Source organism: Balaenoptera physalus, assembly GCF_965194825.1.
Source record: "Balaenoptera physalus genome assembly, chromosome: 17".
In the NCBI taxonomy this organism is placed as follows: domain Eukaryota; kingdom Metazoa; phylum Chordata; class Mammalia; order Artiodactyla; family Balaenopteridae; genus Balaenoptera; species Balaenoptera physalus.
This window is the reverse complement of record NC_138895.1, coordinates 8,529,157-8,549,233: the sequence shown is the minus strand read 5'-3', so window position 1 is coordinate 8,549,233 and position 20,077 is coordinate 8,529,157. Positions and strand designations below refer to the sequence as shown.

At 48.2% G+C, this 20,077-nt stretch overlaps 1 protein-coding gene across 1 annotated transcript in view; it reads right to left on the bottom strand.

Moving 5' to 3' along the window:
- The window catches only part of LOC309646914 (uncharacterized protein), a 172,964-nt gene that overhangs the window by 122,284 nt on the left and 30,603 nt on the right, over positions 1 to 20,077 (bottom strand). The window lies entirely within an intron of this gene.

The following is a 20,077-nucleotide window of genomic DNA, read 5'->3' as shown; positions in this document are numbered from 1 at the left end:
AATCCCACCAGGTTCAGCCCTCCCCGAGCACAGCCCTGGCCTAATGTGATGTGAAGCCCCGGCTGTGCTTTTGGAGAGAGGCAGGTGCTTGCTGTGTGGTACCTTCGCGGCCGCCATCTCCGCAGAGTTCCTACTTTCTGCTGTTCGTTCATTCGCTCAGCTGCTCCCACCACAGAGCCGTCAGGGAGATCTCACTTTGGCAGCAGATCGGGATCCCTGCCTGAAAGTTGATAGAGGTTGAGCTATTTGCAGAAATAATGCTTTCCAGACGCACTAAACAGTACCCCTCTTTCCAGACGGAGTGGCGTTAGCGTTGCTTCCAGCCATTTCCTCACCTTCTGGTGTACTTGTCAGCTCTCGCAGATGCATCACAAGCCTTCCATGTTCTGGGGAATCTCGGAAAACTGCTCAAACCCTCAGCTTCTCACCACTTGCCTGCACAAATGCGCGCGCGCACACACACACACACGCACACACACACACAGTCTCCACCGTTCTGTATGCACATACAGTTTTCTTCCTCCACCTCTTGGGAGTCAACTTAGATTTTCCAAGAGTGCTAATCACTAAATGTGATAGTTTAGCAGCTCGGGGAATTAACAGGCTTGAATACCTGGGACACCAAAGAATTCCCTTGGCGTCGTGGTGAGTTCCACCATCCGCAGTCACTGATGACTTTGCTATTCACATTGCCCTTCGGTGGCCTCTGGTTTTCAGTGTCAGAAGGAGCCCTTGGTGAAGAGGCTACTCCTCGGCCCCAAATCAACCTCTTGAGAGATGAATGAAGCCACTTCGTGTTCGTGACCCATACATAAGACACTCTGGGTTGCAGGACCCCATAGTATTACATCCATGTGCTATTGCCTTATTGAGAAATTGCCCGGCTCGCCATATTGAGTGTGAACTCTGGATGGTTTAAACATGCCCAGGCTAGAAATCAGGTCCTTCTCCCAGGTCCTGTGTTAAGGTCCTTCCCAGTTCTCAGGGCTCCTGAAGTTACTTACATGCACTCAAGTCTGCAGACTAAAGTGGTCAATGGACCACTGGGCCGCATGGTGAAAGTCCAGTATGGCAGCCGTGCTCATTTGTCTACCCGTAAGTGTCCCTGTTGGTTTGCCATCCTGCCTCCCTTTCTAATTCCCTCCTGAAGCTGAGCTTCCCTTGTCAGGGGGAGGGGGAGGGGGAGGGGGAGGGGAAGGGGCTATTACACACACACACAGAACCCCTCGCCCTCCTCACTCTCATTTCTCAGTTTGGCTGGGTTTTGTCCCTGAGTGGGATATGCTCTCCCCGAAATCTAAGATCTGTCCTGTTTCTGCCTCACATCCTGGGGTGGATGCAGGAGTGGGGCTGGCTTCTCAGAAGAGCCTGACACTGGAGACGCTCAGCACTGCCAGAGTCTGTGAAAGTCAGGCTGGGCAGCCGAGGCCGATTACTAAACACCATGAAGACGAGATAAAACAGAGAAAGCCGTTTACAAACTACAGACCAGTGGATATAATGGATACCTTCCTCTTCATCTTGGCTCTTCAACTATTACTCAGAATCAGTAGCTCCTGTGTGACCTTGGGCAAGTTACTTAACCCTTCTGTGCCTCAGACGCCCCACCTGTAAAGTCAGGCTAACACCAGTAAATACCTCATAGGTTTGTTATGTGGATCGAATGAGATAAGGCATGTAACATGCTGAGAACAAGCGCGAGTGCGCTAAGCAGTCTCTAAGTGTAGGCTGGTAAACAAACCGTGAGTTTTCTTTTTACCTCCAGGAAAGCTTACTTCCTATTACCTTCCATGCTTTTCGGGACTAAAAAGTCCTTGGCTGTTGACCCAGCAATTGTTACCGGAAGATGTGATATTTGTAACACTTCTGGGTCATTATGGTCACTGAGATGTTCTCATCCTTGCTGTGTGAGTTGAGTCACTGATGGTCATCTTGCTCCAGGTGGGACCCTCACTGATGAGCTATTTTTTCTTCTGGAAAGTCACTGTCCTCATCATCTCAGGGAAGATCTCCCACATTCGAACATAATTTCTTTTTTATTTTTAGTATTCTACTATTTGTGTTTTTATTTTATTTTTTTATTGACGTATAGTTGATTTACAATGTTGTGTTAGTTTCTGGTGTACAGCAAAGTGTGCTGGTGTACAGCAAAGAATATATATATATATTCTTTTTCAGATTCTTTTCCATTATAGGTTATCACAAGATATTGAATACTATTCCCTGGGCTATACAGTAGGTCCTTGTTGTTTATCTGTTTTATAAATAGTAGTGTGTATCTGTTAATCCCAAATTCCCGATTATTCCTCCCCCCCCTTTCCCCTTTGGTAACCATAAGTTTCTTTTCTATGTCTGTGAGTCTGTTTCTGTTTTGTAAATAAGTTCATATGTGTCATATTTTAGATTCCACACATGATATCATATGGTATTTGTCTTTCTCTATCTGACTTGCTTCACTTAGTATGATCATCTCTAGGTCCATCCATGTTGCTGCAAATGGTATTATTTCATTTTTTTATGGCTGAGTAATATTCCACTGTATATATGTACCACATCTTCTTTATCCATTCATCTGTTGACGGACATTTAGGTTGCTTCTATGTCTTGTCTCTTGTAAATAGTCAAGCCTAATTTCTTGATCCCTACATCTTTTGATCTTGCTAGAGTGACAGAGATAAGCTCATTTTGCAATTGTTGTACCCAACTGTGCTATGTCCTTCCAATCAGGAAAGGAGAGAGCTTAGCAATCAAATAATTGCTTCATTTCATCACCTGTGTATCTTCCACCTTGATCAAGTCTTGATAGGCTTTGAATCTTTCTACCCAAAGCTGGGCAGATTTGCCATGTTTCTTAAAATCCCCAAACTTTTTTCCTTGATGGTTCAAAACAAATAAAAGCAACAACAAAAAGGTTTTTTTTAAAATAAGTTATAGCAATCTTTTTAACATTTCAAAATGCATCTTATTGCTTGACTGATGGATACATATGGTTTAAAAGTACAAATCAACTGTTCCATATCCATTTTCTTGATGTGCACACTCTTTAATTTCTGGAGGTCCCAAAGAGCAAAATATCACCCTCCCCAATTCTTTCTGCTACTGCTGTTGATAAAAGAAAACGAAGTATATTAGTTACCACCCATCAACCCAGGCTTCTAATTACATTGTGAGACTTGCTCATTACAGCAGGTATGGGGTGCAGAGCAAGAAAGGAGGTGTTTCCATTTAGCCCGTGATGGGAGTAACAAGTGTGCTCAGGCTGACACACCAGCTCCACGCGGGGAACACCTTAAACAATCCCATCGACACCGATTTACTTCAACCAGGTGATATTTTAATGAGCCAACCCCAGTGCTCCCTGGATGACATGAGGCCTCATGTCACACCATGAGAGGGGCACACCACCTTTAAAAGAAAAAAGATCACTAAAAAAGCCAGAGCGTTGACACTTGCAGGTGAGTTGAATTCCCTTTGTCCTGTGGACATGCTCGATGCTCGGAGAGCTCCAGGCGTGAGGAGCTGATTTCTGCTGTCATCAGACCTGACCCGCACTCCCCTAGGAGCCCGCGGCCTGCCTGTTGCAATGACAGGAGAGAGAGCCGGGCTGTGGCTTGGGGTCCTCAGCTGTGCGGCACCGCAGGCCACATCCAGCCCTGACGAGGGCAGCTGGATCGCATGAATTTTTAAAGTAAAACAACGGATTTGGGGGGGGAGGGGCAGGGGGCATCTTACTCCCCACCACCCCCCCCTTGTGAAATCCCCACAGAAGAAAAGCACGGACCCAGCATGTTGATCTTGGCAGAGGTACACACAGTCCCTCTGTTCGGAAGATGAGCTGACACGTGCAGATTTGCAGAGAAGCCATTCCAAAAGGTTAATTAAATATTACCATTGTTTTCTGAGCTATTAATGCGTGTTCTTTTATTTCTTCATGTGAAAGGCTTCTCCCTACTCAAAGTCAGAGTTTGGATTTGCTTCCCAAACCCTTCCCCTTTTTGAAGCCTGGAAAGAGGATGACCGAGGGACCCAGAGAGAGAGAGACAGAGAGACAGAGAGAGATGCAGAATGCAGTTTGGAGCTGAGCAAGGAGGGACTGTTGTCTGAAATGAAGTCCCTGAAACACACTCTCAGCTGCAGCTGCAGATTGGAATCATGTGGTTCAAGGAAGGTTCTAGAAAGGGGACAGGAAGGAACCTCTGCTCTTTCCACCTGTATTTATTGGCTGATGTAACTGGCCACTGGAGCTGAGGAATGTTGCCAGCCTACGGCCTTCGGTGATTCCGGGGAGGCTCAGCCTGGGGCGAGTGAGGCCTGAGGCGGGAACACGGCCCACCCTGCACTGCCTGTCTGTCCCCTACCTCCTCCAAGCCACACTGCTTTCTCCCTGCCCAGGGCGGGGGCGTCCTGAGGTCAGCAGGACAAGGCCCTCGATGCAAATGGGAGAGGGATTCCAAGATGGACAGCGAGGGAAAATAAGACGGAGGTCAGGGAGAGGCCGAGGTTCCTCCGCGGCAGGAAGTGCCACCCTCTGGGACCGCAGTTGGCGAGAGCGCTGAGCCGCGAGGAGCTCAGCAGTCTGCAGGCGATCTCTCCAGACAGCCCGTCTTCCAGAGCAAGCGGGACATGTTTGGTTTGCAAAGTCAAGATGCCTCCCCGGATGTGGGGATGCGGCAGTGAACCTACAGCGTAACGAATGAAAAACAAGGGACAGAGTGAAGACAGGTGGTGACTTGCCGGATTGGGGGGTGTGCTGGCGCGGATGGGAAGAGGCAGGACGGGCGGTGCCAAGTCGGGTCACGCAGTCCCGCCCAGGACACCGACCCCGAATCTCTGCCCTGCCCACCTGCCCCTGTACCTGCCCTGCATCTGCAGAGGGCTGGCACCTCACGGTGCTTCCACGTGCAGACTTTGCAGCCCAAAGACCTGGGGTCAAAGCCCACTGCCGGCACTCTGGCTGGGCTTCCTTAAAGTTTCTCATTTCCTAATGGCTTCGCTTTTAAACACAAATGGCTATGCTGTGGGGTTGTTAAAATGAAAACATGAAAAGAAGAAGTACGCGAAGTGCCCAGTATATAGTAAGTGCTCTTGCAAAGGAAGGGAAAAGAGGGAGAGTTAGCACGAGCAAGCCTCGGGGAGTGGAGGAGAGCGTGGGGGAGGGGGCCTGGATACCTCGCCCTGTGGGAGCATCTGTTAACAGGCCATCCTGGAGCATCCTGGGTCCAGCTTCCCTGGATGAGTTCATGCCTGTCTCTGATGGTCCTGGCAGGATTCTCTTGCTGGTGGGGTCACCTTGGCACACTAGCTACCCACATCTAGGGCTGAGCCCCTGCATCCGCGTGAGGCTTGGTGGTGACCTGGCTGGGATGGAAAGCGCCAAAGCTAAGTGCGTGCTTGCACAGGCCACAGCTGGAGAAGCAGAAAGGGCAAGCACACACGCGTCCTTGTGAGCAGGTCGTAAGTGCTGAGATGCGGCCTCCAGAGAGAAGTGCTGGGTCTCCTGTAAGGTTGGTGTCCCGGGGACAGGGATGGCAGGAAAACGATGTCCCAGATTCAGGGACCTTGGGCTGAATTCATTCCAACCAGGCGTGCACTGGCACCGTAAGGAAATGTCAGGGGCCGTTAAAGAAGCCCCCCCCCCACCACACACACACACACACACACAGAGGCCCTGCTCTTCATACATCGCATCATGGGGACCGGAGACCGAGAGGGTTACCGGTGACAGCGAATGACAGAGCACAGCGCTAACGAGTAGGGGCGCGGTCAGGCAGTCAGAGTCACGGCAGGGAGCTGGCAGGGAGGCCAGCTGCACAGACAGACAGCCCGTCGAGGTAGGGCGGGTGCGGCAGACACCCGCTGGGTTGTCTAGGGACCACCCCACCCCACCACTGGCAAGTGGGCAGCGGCGAGGACATGCCCACTGGACACTGGTAACCGACGTGAGGGTGGACAGAGCCCCAGCTCCCTGCCTCTGGGCTGACTGTTCCAGAAGCAGACTCCTGACTAGAGTTGCCAAACTCGGCAAATAAAGATACAGGATGTCCTGTTAAACTTGAATCTTAGATAATCAATTAATAACTTTTTAGTATAAGTGTAGCCCATGCAACTTTGGGGAGATACTTATAACTAAAAAATAATGAGTTGTTTCTCTGAAATTCTCATCTGCTTGGACATCCTCTACTTTATCTGGCATCCCTCCTCCTGACCCAAACTGGGCCCTCAAGAGAGTGCTTTCTGCAGGATGCAATTAAAAGAGAACGGAGTCTACCTCTTTCCAGGGGCTAAAAGTTCAAGATGTTGTCTGACACCTGAAGAAGGCCAACCAACCAAGGGAGAGAATGAGATGAGGACAGAAGTCAGAAGTCAGCAAGAGGCAGAGACAAAGGGAACAAGATGCTGATGGCGTCTGAGGCCAAGTTCACGCCTCTTCCCTGCCCTTCCTGCAGGTGATTATCCTGCTTTCTACTTGCCGATCCCTACTCCCTGCCCACCCTGCCCTAGCCCCCAGCTCCTGTGGACAGAGGAGAAAGCAGAGGCATTGTAATTCATCAGCTCAATGGTAATAAATACAAGCAAATGGACCTTTAGCACAAGAAGGCCAGAGTTACTATGTTATATGGTACACGGTCAAAGCCACATTACAAGAAGAAATACCATTTTTTACATAGACCAGACTGGGTGTTTTTCAAAAGGAAATTAATCGTCAGGATGGTGAATTGTGTTTGATTTCCAAATTTAAGGAGAATACAGCCAGTGCTGAAACATACACCTTCTCCCCAGTCAGTCCACAGAGCCAGAAGTCCCCCTGCGAGCAAAGCAGGAAAGCTTACTGATAGCTCACAGACACCTAAGTACCTAAAATTTGAATGACAAATTATTTACCACAAATAATAGGCCCTGGGTTCATATCCTACAAACCAGTAAGAAAAACACTGTCAGCACCAAAAATAGGCAAGGGGATATTTGCAAAAGAAATATAAATTTCTAATAAACATATGAAAAAACTGTTTAATCTCATTAATAAGCAAACAAATATAGACACAAACATTGAAATGGCCTTTTTAGACTGTTAAATCGGCAAATTAAGAAAAGCAGTTCTGGACTGACAGACTTAGAGGACGAATTTACAGTTACCTGGGGGAAGGATGGGGGGAAGGGATAGTTTGGGAGTTTGGGATTGGCATGTACGCACGGCTATATTTAAAATAGATACCCAACAAGGACCTGCTGTACAGCACAGGGAACACTGCTCAATGCTCTGCTCAATACTCAATAACCTAAATGCGGAAAGAATTTGAAAAAGAGCAGATACATGTACATGTATAATGGAATCACTTTGCTGTACACCTGAAACTAACACAACATTGTTAATCAACTCTATTTCAATGTAAAATAAAAATTTTAAAAAAAGGTAGTTCTACTGAATGCAGCCCAGGGTACAATGGTGTGAGCGTTCTTTTGCACGAATCTTGTGTCCGTAATATACAAAGAACTTCTGCAAAATAATAAATGACAAAGAACCCAGGAGAAAGATGGGCAAAGGGATTGAACAGGCGATTCACAGAAGAGTTACAAGTGGTCAAGATAGATGAGAGAGATTTCAGTCTAGATGGTGATTTTGATTTAGGATAGCACTCGTCCTCACAGTCAGAGAAGGTCAGGATAAAACACGACACCAGGGCTTCCCTGGTGGTGCAGTGGTTGGGAATCTGCCTGCCAATGCAGGGGACACGGGTTCGAGCCCTGGTCTGGGAAGATCCCACATGCCGCGGAGCAACTAGGCCCGTGAGCCACAACTACTGAGCCTGCGCGTCTGGAGCCTGTGCTCCGCAACAAGAGAGGCCACGATAGTAAGAGGCCCGCGCACCGCGATGAAGAGTGGCCCCCGCTTGCCGCAACTGGAGAAAGCCCTCACACAGAAACGAAGACCCAACACAGCCATAAATAAATAAATTTTAAAATGGTCCTCATCAAAAAAATCTTTAAAAAGAGACATAAAAAAACACGACACCAGCTCTTGGCCTATGATGTCATAAGTACTGATAACTTCTATTCCTGGGAAGGACATTGGGAAATAGCCAGTCTCACACACTGTTGGTAGGCGTCAACATTCCTGCAGCACTTTTAAGGGATAATTCCACGGTATCTATATAAAGCGCCCCAGAATCTCGGACAGCTCTATGTTTCTTCCTTGAAGATACTGCTTACTCTCCTCCTTGCAAAAGGAAATTCCCAATGCTTAGTGTCTCAGGAAATAATAATTATTCCGTGGGCGTCCCCCCCAAACACATTTTTTAAATTTTCAAACAATGGAGTTATTTTCCCTGGGTTCTGATCCATTTTCTCTCTATTCCGGGCATTCTTTGATGAATCATGTCTCATTCTTTAACATTCCATTAAGAATGAGGTGACCTATGTGGGCACAGCATTATTCTTAAAAAACAAAGCATAAATGCCGAGCAATGTAACGGAGTAATTACGTTTTCAGCAAAGACGGGGAAACAGTGATTGTGTGGAGCGGGTGAGGACCTCCTGCACGCTGCGGCTCTAAGCAGCTCGGCTAAGTCCTCCTTTTCCTTCTTTGGAATTTTTCCCGCTGCCCCTCCAGCCAAGCATCTTCCCTCCTTCAACATTTCCGTCGTTCAGGGCAGGAGTCCTCGAGCCTGGAACCCCGCCCTGTCCCGTCTCGTCAGGCTGTCTCCTGAAATCATTCTACCAGCCCCTGAGACCTCGCTTCCGCCACAAGCCCCCGCAGCTGAGAGCAGAGTGACTCTCCTCCGGCCGCGCACCTGTTTGGAGCCACTGCGGCTCCCTCTCTCCCCCCTGCCATTGTCTGGACTGAACAGCAGCGGGCTCTGCGGCGTCCTGTCCGCGAAATGGCCGCAGCATCCTCTACGTCCTCTCCTGTGCCTGTCTGCATCCAGAGAAGCCGGAGCCCGAGTTTATCAACGTGCTTTGCTTAGATCAGCAACTCGGGAAGCTGCGGAGTGACGTTTGTATTCTCCGAGGTCACCTTGCAGGGCATCACCAAGGACCAGAGTCCTGTGGCTTGGCACACTAGGCTCGCGTTTATGGTCACGCTGAGGCTTCTTGAACCTCTCTGTGCCTGTCTCAGTGTCCCTGGGATACAGTAATGCTGACTTAAACTGGCAAGATCCGAAAATCCAACGAATGATAGTGACTTTGGTGAGACGGAGGTCTGCCTTTCCTTTAAATGGTTAAAACACCACTAACAAGTGGATCTAAATATTCGGCTCTACCCTCCTGCAATTATATTTTCCTCTTCTGTGATTCAGCGTTGCTGTAATTGAACTGAATTCCACAAGACCAGAAATCTGGTATCTAGGACTATAAAACACCTTCAGTAGGTAAAATATTTAGGAAGTTTTCTTTTAAGTCCTTTTTCAGATTTTGTCTCTATCCACCGTTAAAATGAATTTCACACCCATTTTCCCCCTTTTACCTTTGGGAAAGATGCTTGCTTTTACAGCCTCCTCTTAATGTCAAAACAAAAGATCTCTTATACTTCTTAGAATCTTGAGATCCTTTTCTGGTAAAGAGGAAAACAAATGAGCTCTAATTAAGGCAATCGGGGAAGTATTGGATCACTGCAGACCAGAACTAACCCTCTTTAGCTTCCATGAACTGGTAGCTCAAATATTAATAGACAACATGAAACAAGAAAATGCCAGGAATCACACAATTTTTCACTCGTTTACCCTTAATTTTTTCCTAAAGTGTTGTGTGCATTTTTGTAAGCCACAATTTGAATGATGTACAGTTTAAGGTGAGATACAAAGAGATAAGTTTACAAGGTCATATAAAATTATATTCTGGAGTCAACAGTGCTACTGTAGAGCAGAGGATTTTTCTTTCTTTCCTGTCCTCTGTCAGGAAACAAGAGAAACAGAACAAGATCAGGGTCTAAATCTCTGGTTCATGTGAGTAATGTTTTCTTATTTCACGTAGGCATTGACAAAAAGACCCCAAGGAGGACAAACAATAATAGATAATAAATTATAGATGCTAGAAAATTGAAGGACATTATGCTTCAGCATTTCTGCCTTCTAATCAACCAGGAGGGATGAGAGGTCCTTCTTCATCTGTCTGCTCACAGACCGTTTGTTCTTTCACACCGTGTTGTGGGTCACCTGCACAGGACCTCAGCAGGCAGACTGTAAAAGCAGGTGAGTGGCCGCTGACTGCTGAACCCTGCCTCCCTCCCACTCCGGCCATCTGACTTGGTCCAAGGACATCCTTGAGAGCGGAGAGAGATGAGGAATGATGCTTCTCTCGGTGGCAAGGAGGGGCCGAGAAGACTCACAGGTCCCAGCCTCTGCAGAACCTTTGTCAGCATCGAGGTCTCCATCCGTGCCTCCCTCCCACACCAAGCAGACAATCCCTTCCCCAAATCCAGAAGATCAGCAATAATTGATTTGGCTTCTGGCCCGTCCCCTTCTGGGGCAAAAGCAACAGTACAGTTCACTAGCTCTTTCTGATGTCTCCCTGCCCTCCTTTAAAGAGAACCCTCGTGTCTGATTAAAATCGGTCATGCGCCGGTCCTGGAGTGAAGAGGTGCTATTTATTTCTGTCAAGTTCTGCTTGGAAGGTTTGAGGCTTCCTCCTACCAGACATTTTACTAGTAAACAGAAAAGTTACCCACATTGTCATGCTTGCCCTGACCTGCAAGCTAGTGAACAATAAATCTTAATTACAGTTAAATGCCAAAATCTGCAAAGAATGAGGCAGCACTAGTCAACTGTGAATTGGCCGACTCCTCGCCTCGGCTGGGGTGCAGCTGCAGGAATACATAAATTAGTTTGTGATTTGTTTGTGCCGGAACAATCGGTTGAGGCTGGTTCTTAAAAGCATTTCCAGTATCAGTGCACACTCGGGCATTCATCCTATCGCCATGTCAAATACAGGTGGCATCTGGGAAGTTTTATCTTAAAGGACCTTCAGCATTATGCTTGGGTTCATAAGAAAGCGCTGTTTCTAAATATCTCGGCAGTTTTCCAAAATAGCGCTCAGTCTCCTGACATCTGCTCCATCCATACTTGCTACCTTTGGATTTGTTCGGGGAGCCGCTGAATAACCTTTTTGTTAGCAATCTCTTTTTTGCACCGTGCAGGGCCACTGGAGTGCAGGCAGACATCCATGCAGGGGCCTTTTTTTCCTTTTTTTTTTTCCTGCTGCTGCAAAGCTCATGAGCTCCTTGCTATTCAAGCGTTTGCTTGTCATCATGTTAAATAAAGCCACCCTGTTGTCCCCTTGCCTGGGTCCTCTTGACATATTGGCACCTATATGCAAGAATTAGAAAGATGATTGCCCACATAACTCTGTTCAATGGCTTCAGGCTGTTCTATCAATTTTGAGACTGACAGGATGTCGGAGATGAAACGGAAGAAAGAACTGAGTTTGGGCTGCTCCGTGCTTGGTCCCATGAATCAATCTGCAATCTACTCATATTATTCTAGACGCAGATCCTGTTCTCATTGGGAGTCAATCATCTTCTAGATGCCCCTACCGGCAGGTTCCTAATAATAAGGTGGGCCCCGGTTCCCCCGAGCCTCTGAAATCAGCAGAGGGTAATGGCAGGCCCAGGGTGCGATGCTATTTCACTAAAGAGGACGTGGATACGTAAGTGGGTAAGAGGGAAGTAGAAAAACCCTTTCCCGACAGAGGTGGTGGGAAGAGAGTTGCAAAATAGGCAGCTTTCTGTTGTATTTTTAAGAAAAGTGTAAGAGGGAGCATTATCCCGTACTTAGATGGCGACGTCAATTTCACTTGGGATTCCCCGCGCGGAGAGCCCCCCCCCCCCCTTCCTGCCCTAGGCCGCCTGCTCCCCCAGCATCCCGGCGGCCCCGCCGCCTCTCCGGGCTCTTCCCGGCTCTCGCAGGGCCCCATCCTGTCACCAGCGGTCCTGCTTCCTGTTTGTGTTGCCGCTTTGTTGCTTCCTGGCGGTCATCCGGAGCCGCCCTTCTGCTGCGCCTCCGCCCCGGGACTGGCTCTCTTCCCAGCTCTCTCTTGTGCTGGCAAATCTGTCTCCCTCCGTCTCGGTCTAAACCCCACGTTTTTAAAGGACCCGTCCTGGTGCTGGAGTCCTTGCCGCCAAGCCCCGTGGGGTGAGGGTCGGCCTCTCCCACGTGCTCTGATTCTCTGCAGACCTTTATCCGAAGAGCTGGTTCAAAGCATTTTTGCATTTGCTACCTCACCTGCCCTTTTGCATTCTTTTGAGGAGGGGCGGGGGGTTGTTTCCCGCTTGTATTGATTGAGAAAGAGGCCCAGAGAGACTGAGGGTTGACGTGGTCCTGAGGAAGAGGGGGGTGATTAGCAATCTGTTCACCCAGGCTGCAGGCTGCTGGCCTGACAGCATCCACCCCCGTCCAGTTTGTACTGCAGGCCAAGCCTTTCCAGGCCTCCTTGCATTTTAATCTCCCGTAGGCGTCATTAGCTTTATTTTAAACCTTGGAAACAAGGTTCACAGAAGTTATCATCTTGCCCAGGGTCATACAGCTGGCAGCACACTGCCTGACTCAAATCTTCCCTCTGCAGCTCCCACTGCGCTTCCCCCAATGACACCCGTGTCTCCTCCAGGGCTCTGCCCAAATGCCACCCCACAGATGAATCTTCTTTAGATTGCTCAGTCCCAAATAGAACTTTCTGTCCCCTCACCCATCTTTATTTATCTTTGGAGTATTTATATTTCTTTGGAGCATTTATCACTACCCAATAAGTATTATATACCAATGCCCAATAATTATTATATATATAAAATAAGTATTTTATTTTTTTATTATTAAAAGAAAATTTTTTTTTCTTGTCTAGCTGTTGCTAGCATGTGTCAGGAAGTTTGACTGTTTTGATCACTGCTGTATCCTCCCGGTCATTGGCAGCCATTTAATAAATATCTGTTGAAGGAAGGAAGGAAGGAAGGAAGAAAGGAAGGAAGGAAGGAAGGAAGCAAGGAAGGGAGGGAGGGAGGGAGGGGGGAGGGAGGAAGGGAGGAGGGGAAGGAGGGGGGTGCAATGCTTTCTAGCTCGAAGCTAAATCAGTCATAATGTTTGGCCGGGTTGCCAGAAATGTCAGGCAACAATCCCATCTACATATGGAGAACTCGGGCATGAGGTGGACATGTTCAGGATTCTACCATAAACCACTGGTCGATCTAGGACTAAACCATGAAATTCTGGACTAACAGACTAAGCTATCGTCAGTTATCCTAGCAGTGGCTTCCTGCACCCTGGGAATCCTGTCCGGGAGCTGCTTTATTACGCTTCTCCAAGTTTTCCTCCTGCATACTGCAAAACTCTTGCCTAGACGTCGCTAATCCAACCACCAACACTTCATGGCTCCTGGGACGCAGAAGGTGGCAGGCCTGTTGAGCTGACCCCTATGCCTTCCAGACAGTACATATAGAACTTACTGCCTTCCTGCTGGCCACTCCCCAGATCCATACATTTTTTTAAGTCAAAGACTGTAATTCCGGTGTTTGCCTGGATCATGGAAGTAAGCCCTTCCAGTGTTTAAAATCCCTCACGCTCAGAGGATCCAAGAGGAAGCGTTTGGACCAGGACCCCCTAGAGTCCTGGTCCACTAGAAGCCCCACTAGAAGTCCCACACGTGAAACAGAGTCCCTTCAGAAACCCCCTCTCTTTTTTGTCCTTTAAGTGTTTTCCTCTGAGCTGCAGAGAACCCGCCAGGGACGGAAGACAGCATATTTGCAAGTCCCTTCCTGGCCTCTGCCTCTGAGCCCAGGAAAGAGACATCTACCAAAGTCAGATGTGGGGCGGCAGATCTGATGTGCTAGACCAGACCAAGGTCAAAACCCAACTGCTCTCCCTGCTTTTTTCTTTTCTTTTTTCCACGTATGGTCCTTTTCGCAAGTCAACTTAACAGAGATGAACCCAAGAAGAAAACTGACTCTAAATGGGAAGCTTTCACTCTTCCCTAATCCTGGTGGCCCACAAGGAGGCAACTTGAGAAAGCTTTAGTGCAGCTGATGGAGTGTAGGGGGCTAGAAAGTGTGTGAGGCCGTTTCTACTTCAATTTCAAGGAGATGAGCATCTCGGATTAGACTAGAATACAGGTCAAAGTGGATTCATTGGAGGCACCGATGTGCTTTGAAGGATAAAAAGGAAGGAGAAATAACCGTTGACAGAATCACAGTTCAGAAAATCTGGAAAGATTTCATGGAAGAAGTGACTTCTGAAATAAATCTGGAAGGAGAAACAGGATTTTAATAGACAAAGACGGTGTGAAGGGAAAATGCCCTGGATGAAGGGGGTGACAAAGGCCCTGCAGTGGAGAACAGGAAATGTGAAGGGTGGGGACAGAGGCTGGATGAGTTTGGCTGGAGTATGAGGTCCATGCCCAGGAACTGCGGAAGATAAGGCTGCAAAGGAATTAGGGGGTCGAATACCAGTCAAAAGAGTGTGCACTTAATATAAAAGACAAAGGGGAGTGAGTGGTCCAGCCCTACAATGGGATGGTACTCTGCAATGAGAATGAGATTTTTTAAATTTGATTCAAATTTAACTAGTGTAAAGTCAACTCTAAAACCTGATGTTCGATTCAGTTACTGGCAATGTTTAAGGTATGTTTGGACAACTTGGTTTGTGAATCTTCTCTTACAAATGTAATCTTACGAAAGCTAAACGCAGATGAAGTATAGCTGATAAAATTTAACTTTGAAATTGAGATGGGCTGTAACTATGCAACACACACGGGATTTGAAGCTCAGTACAAAAATAGGATATAAAATATCTTATTCTTCCTTCTGATGTGGATCACACTTTGTAACGATAATATCTTGGATTTCTTGGGTTACGTTAAAATGTTATGAAAATGAAGACAAAAAAAGGCAAAGAGGAGCCATTGAAGGTTTTTGAGCTGGGCTGCTACCTGATTAAAGATGCATTAAAATAATAATAATTAATAATAAGAATAACTTTGAGGAAGTGTGTGAGGCAGGTTGCAAGGAGAGTCTAGAGACAAGAAAATCCACTGAGAGGTTCTTTAACGGCTACAGCAGAAAAATCCTGAGTCAGAGGCTCAGAGATACACACTTCACTCTCCAAACATTGCTCAGGAGTAGACCCCCTGTTCTCAGGGATGTTCCCACTGGGCTAACACTAAGCCTTACTCACTCCCCCAGTAATTCACAGTCAGGAAAGTTCTGGGCTCTACTGGGAGGGGCCAGTTACTGTGAAGGGTCACCCCGAAGGGTCCTGGACCAACCCTGACCCCTGGTTTGACTTGGAGGCAACCTGAGAAACTTTGTTATTGCATCTCGGGCTGGAATTTACCATTGGAAATGCAGCCTTTATCACTGGCACAAGGAGAACTGTTTTGCATTTGATGACATTTTCGAAATGGTGTGAAAAAACCTTGACATTTTTATTAGAAAATCTATAAAGCCCAAACAAATGGTTTCATGCTGCTTTGCCTCATTCTTCATAGGTTCATTGGCAATCCATCATCCCTCCCACTCCCCTTGAACCCAGCAGCGGCAACGTCTTGCCTGGGAACAAAAGGGCCTCTCAGAGGAGCCGTTTCAACCTCGGTTGTCCTCTGCCTCTCAACTTTTACCCCTTAAATCAGCTACAATCATCCCATTTTCACGGCCCCCTTCCTGGAAGCCTAAACAGTGCTGTCACCTCCTCCCAGAGCCTCTTCCTTTACCTCCCATGACACTGAATTACAGAAGCTTGACCCACCTTCTCTTGAGTCGGACGTGGGACTCTCCTTCCCTGGACTCTCTTACACGTGATTCATCTTCCAGTTTGGACCAGATAATTGGATTCAGAGCAAATCAGTGAAGGCTTTCTCTCCTGAAAAAAAATGATACGTCCCTTTCTTAGACTGCCATTTTGGATAAAGATCTCATCTACCCTAAATTTCAACTAAGGTAGCCCGCCTGCATCATTCTGCCTCACTGTCAACTGTACCTCACCCGAGATGACTTCATCTGTCTGCCCGTCAGTATGCGACCTCCTGCCTCTGCCTTTAGGCTTCCTAAGACGAAGTGTCGTTTGACTTTCTCTCACCATCTCCACCGTGGGGTTTCTCCCCTGCTCCCCCTTCTCCTGGCCCTGTCTCCCACTCACTGGGCTGACACTGGGCTTAAGAAACACGGGTATCACTGCTCATCCATTGGACCCTATCACTCTTTCTGCATCTTCAAGTGAGTCTGGTGTCTCTGCCAGCACCATCACCATCTGGTTCTTTCTTAATTCTCCACCTGGCTCCCTCCTGCTTACTTTGATTAATCAGCTTCTCTCTATGTTCTATTTTGTACTCCCCTATTTCTTTCTTTCTTTAACCAAATTTGTTGAACCAACCAATGGTTGGCCAAGGAGGGTGTTAGCATGAGTTTTGTCTTACAAGGTCTTCATGTTTTCATTTAATTCTCACACCATCCTTATGAAGGAGAGAGGACGGAGGTTATCGGCTCTATTTTCAAGAGGGTAAAATGGAGGCTCAGAGAGGGTAAATCCCTTTCCTAAGGCTCCCAGCTCATAAAGGGCAGAGGTGAGACCCAGGTCTTCCGCCCCCAAATCACAATGCCTCTCTGCAAAACCCCACGTTTTCACTTCCTCATTGCCGCTCTTCTGCACTCTCATTTCTTATTTCTGGCCTCTCCCACCACTCATCCGTTCTCTGCTTGGCTCGGCTTCACCCACGTGGCTTCCTCTCCTCTTCATCCTCTGCCCCAGGTTCCTCGTGCACAGCAACTGCTGGCCAGCAGCCTCGCACCCTGAGCTGAAATGGACAGATCAGCCAGAGGTCCTGGGTCATCCCAGAGCCCACGCCCTGTTTGGCTACAAGCTCTTTAGAGTAGGATTTTGCTCTGAAATGCTGCCACTGGCTGTCCCCCACCTGCTCTCCACCCTCCCGCTGTCCTGTCACCTCCATCTCACAAACACCCATCATACTCCAGGATACTGGCTGCTGGCTGGCAGGACTGTCCCATGTGTTCCCAAATCACCTTAGGCTGTAGCACCTTGGGGGCTCATCTGTGTTTTTTCATCCTTATTGTGATTTGTAGGACTCTCTGGGAGCAAATAGATACCAGGGTGAGGGCTGACAGGAAAGGAAGACCCAGCTGGCAGATTCTCCGGCCGCACAAGGGACTGACTACCTGTGCCAACTTAACTGCCTGACAGTCAACAAACCTGTACTACAGGTAAAGGGAAAGTCTGTCCAAAAAAAAAAAAAAAAAAAGGTCTGCTTTGTTGTGGGTTTTTTCTTTTCAAACCAAGACTTTTGGGGTCATGTTTACTGACTCCCCTCCAAGACCAGGATCAGACCCAAACAGAAATGCAGGGACAGTAAATAGAATTCCTGTGACACCTCAAGCCTGGCAGGAATTCTTTTTGTCCCTTAATCCATCTCCTGTGCCACCAAGTGTGACAGCAGCCAAACCGGGCAGGCCTGAAAAGCCACAGAGGAGAAGTGGTGCCCCCTCCCCGTCCTTCAGCCCAGGGGCCAGCGCCACGAGGACAAGCTCTCACATCACGTGGCACTTTGGTTGGGTATCCTGGTATTGCACTGCAGCTACGGAATCAAGGTCAAATAAGTTCACTGAACAAGGCTGAGGGTCTTCCAGCTTGAAGATGACACCAGTATGGGTGGGAAGCAGGTAGGGAGTGGGTGGGGACCAGCCAGCCAGCCCTCCCGGCGTGACATGGCACCTCTCTGCCTGTCCTCTCAAATCCTTGCCAGCTAAGGCCCCAGCACGGCCAGCAAAAGACTGGGACCAGCCCCCTTCCTCCTCATGTCTTTTGTCCTCCCTGACAGAGCACTCAACTAGGAGTCCACTATATCAGCGGTCCCCAACCTTTTTGGCACCAGGGACCGGTTTTGTAGAAGACAGTGTTTCAACAGCCGGCGGGGTTGGGCGGGGGATGGTGCAGGCGATGGGGGAGCGATGGGGAGAGGCAGGTGAAGCTCCACTCGCCAGCCCGCCGCTCCCCTCCTGCTGTGCGGCTGGTTCCTAACAGCCTCGGACTAGTACTGGCCCGGGGATTGGGGACGCCTGCGGTATGGATTCTTTCTTGCTGGAAACGATGCAAAAGCACAAATGCTCATCGCCCCAGCTTGTTTTTTGGTTTGGGTTTGGGTTTGGGTTTTTGGCCAAGCTGCGCGGCTTGTGGGATCTTAGTTCCCTGATCGGGGATCAAACCCGAGCCCTTGGCAGTGAAAGCGCCAAGTCCTAACCACTGGACCACCAGGGAATTCCCTATGAGCTTGTTTTTAAAAGAAGATCATGGGGCTTCCCTGGTGGCGCAGGGGTTGAGAATCTGCCTGCCAATGCAGGGGACACAGGTTCGAGCCCTGGTCTGGGAAGATCCCACATGCCACGGAGCAACTGGGCCCGTGAGCCACAACTACTGAGCCTGTGTGTCTGGAGCCTGTGCTCCGCAACAAGAGAGGCCGCGATAGTGAGAGGCCCGCGCACCGTGATGAAGAGTGGCCCCCGCTTGCCGCAACTGGAGAAAGCCCTCACACAGAAACGAAGACCCAACACAGCCATAAATAAAAATAAATAAATAAATAATTAAAAAAAAAAAGATTATGCCTTCCTTCCAACCCCTTCCCAACCTTCCCGCCATCCCACACACACACACACACACACACACACACACACACACACACTCACACTCACCCAGAAACACCTGAGGGTTGGTAAGAATCCTGAGAGCGCTGTGAGCTCCTTTCCATGAACTCTGCGTAAATATCAGAACATCTTTTGACCATGACCACCTGGCTATTTAAAGTGATCCTATACTATTTAAAAGAAAAAAATCTTAGGCTCTTTTCAGCTAAAGAAGAGAGAGCTTGGTAGCAGCTTGAGTAAGGTGACAGCCTCCCCTTTCCTTGGTGGCACAGTCTACACAGAAGGAAGAGAGCGGCTGGGCCAGGCAAGGCACAACAGGAACCTGGTCCCTTCCCAGCTCGGTAGCCAGGGGCGTGTTCCCAATGGCAATGTGGGAAAGTTGACAACGGATGGAGACTAGAAAAACTTGGGATCTGCCACCCTCCTCCCCATTTGATTTTATTCTAACCAGCACAGATTTAATACACGTACACTGTATATGTATACATATATATTTAAATATATAAGTATATCAAATGTATACATATTTGCATACATTTATATGCTACACAGATTGTTTGCTTGTTGTGAGCCCATGCTCCAGACACTGAGAGTGTACTACTGCACTGTCGGTCTGTATTTTAGGCAAGGACGTCCCACGATTGTTTCTAGATGCTAACTGCAGTGGCCCCCAGGATTCCCAGCATGTCTGTCCACTCCCTGAAAGCTCTTTGAGGGCTTCTCGTCATTAGAGTTCCCTGAGTTTTCACTCTTTCCTGGCAAGCCATCTGACCTCTCTGCACTGCAGCTGTGGTTACCCTCCCCCAAATCCATCCATCAAGAGTATTCAAAATTGCAACCAGAAATTTTTTTTCCCGAAAATCTAGAGTTAAAATTTTCTTTCCTTCGAACCTCCATTCAGGTTTCATGCTTCATTTTTTTTTCCCCTCAAATTCATTATTTATGCTCTTGCAATAGACAGGGCTGTGCACAAGAGAGAAAATGTCTACCTTTATTTCATCATTTAGCCCCGTTAACTGAGGCCGCTCCCCTCCGTGATGTGCCTCTTGAACACTTATAATTGCCATTAAACAGAAGAGCAGAGGCGGGCAGAACGAAGGGGCCTTCGAGAGACAAATGTTGCAGACAAACAGCCCACGGGCTTGAAAGCCTCTGCCTGCTTCTCCTCAGAAGAAGGGGGGGGGGGGTGCCAACCGGCAGGCCTTGCCCACAGCCATGAACCCTAGCCGGGGGGACGTTTTGAGTGACAGAGAACCACCAGAGCGCCACTCAGAGGAATCCATAACTGGCGATGGCATTTGTAGGATGCAGGAACGTGGGACCAGGAAGAAAGAAACACGAGAGGAAAGGCCCAGAGCCAGAGCTGCTGCTGCTGTGACCTGGGACAGAGGCGGGGACAGAGATAGAATTTTCAAAAGACCTTTTTACTTTTCTCATCTTCAGAACCAAGTAGCT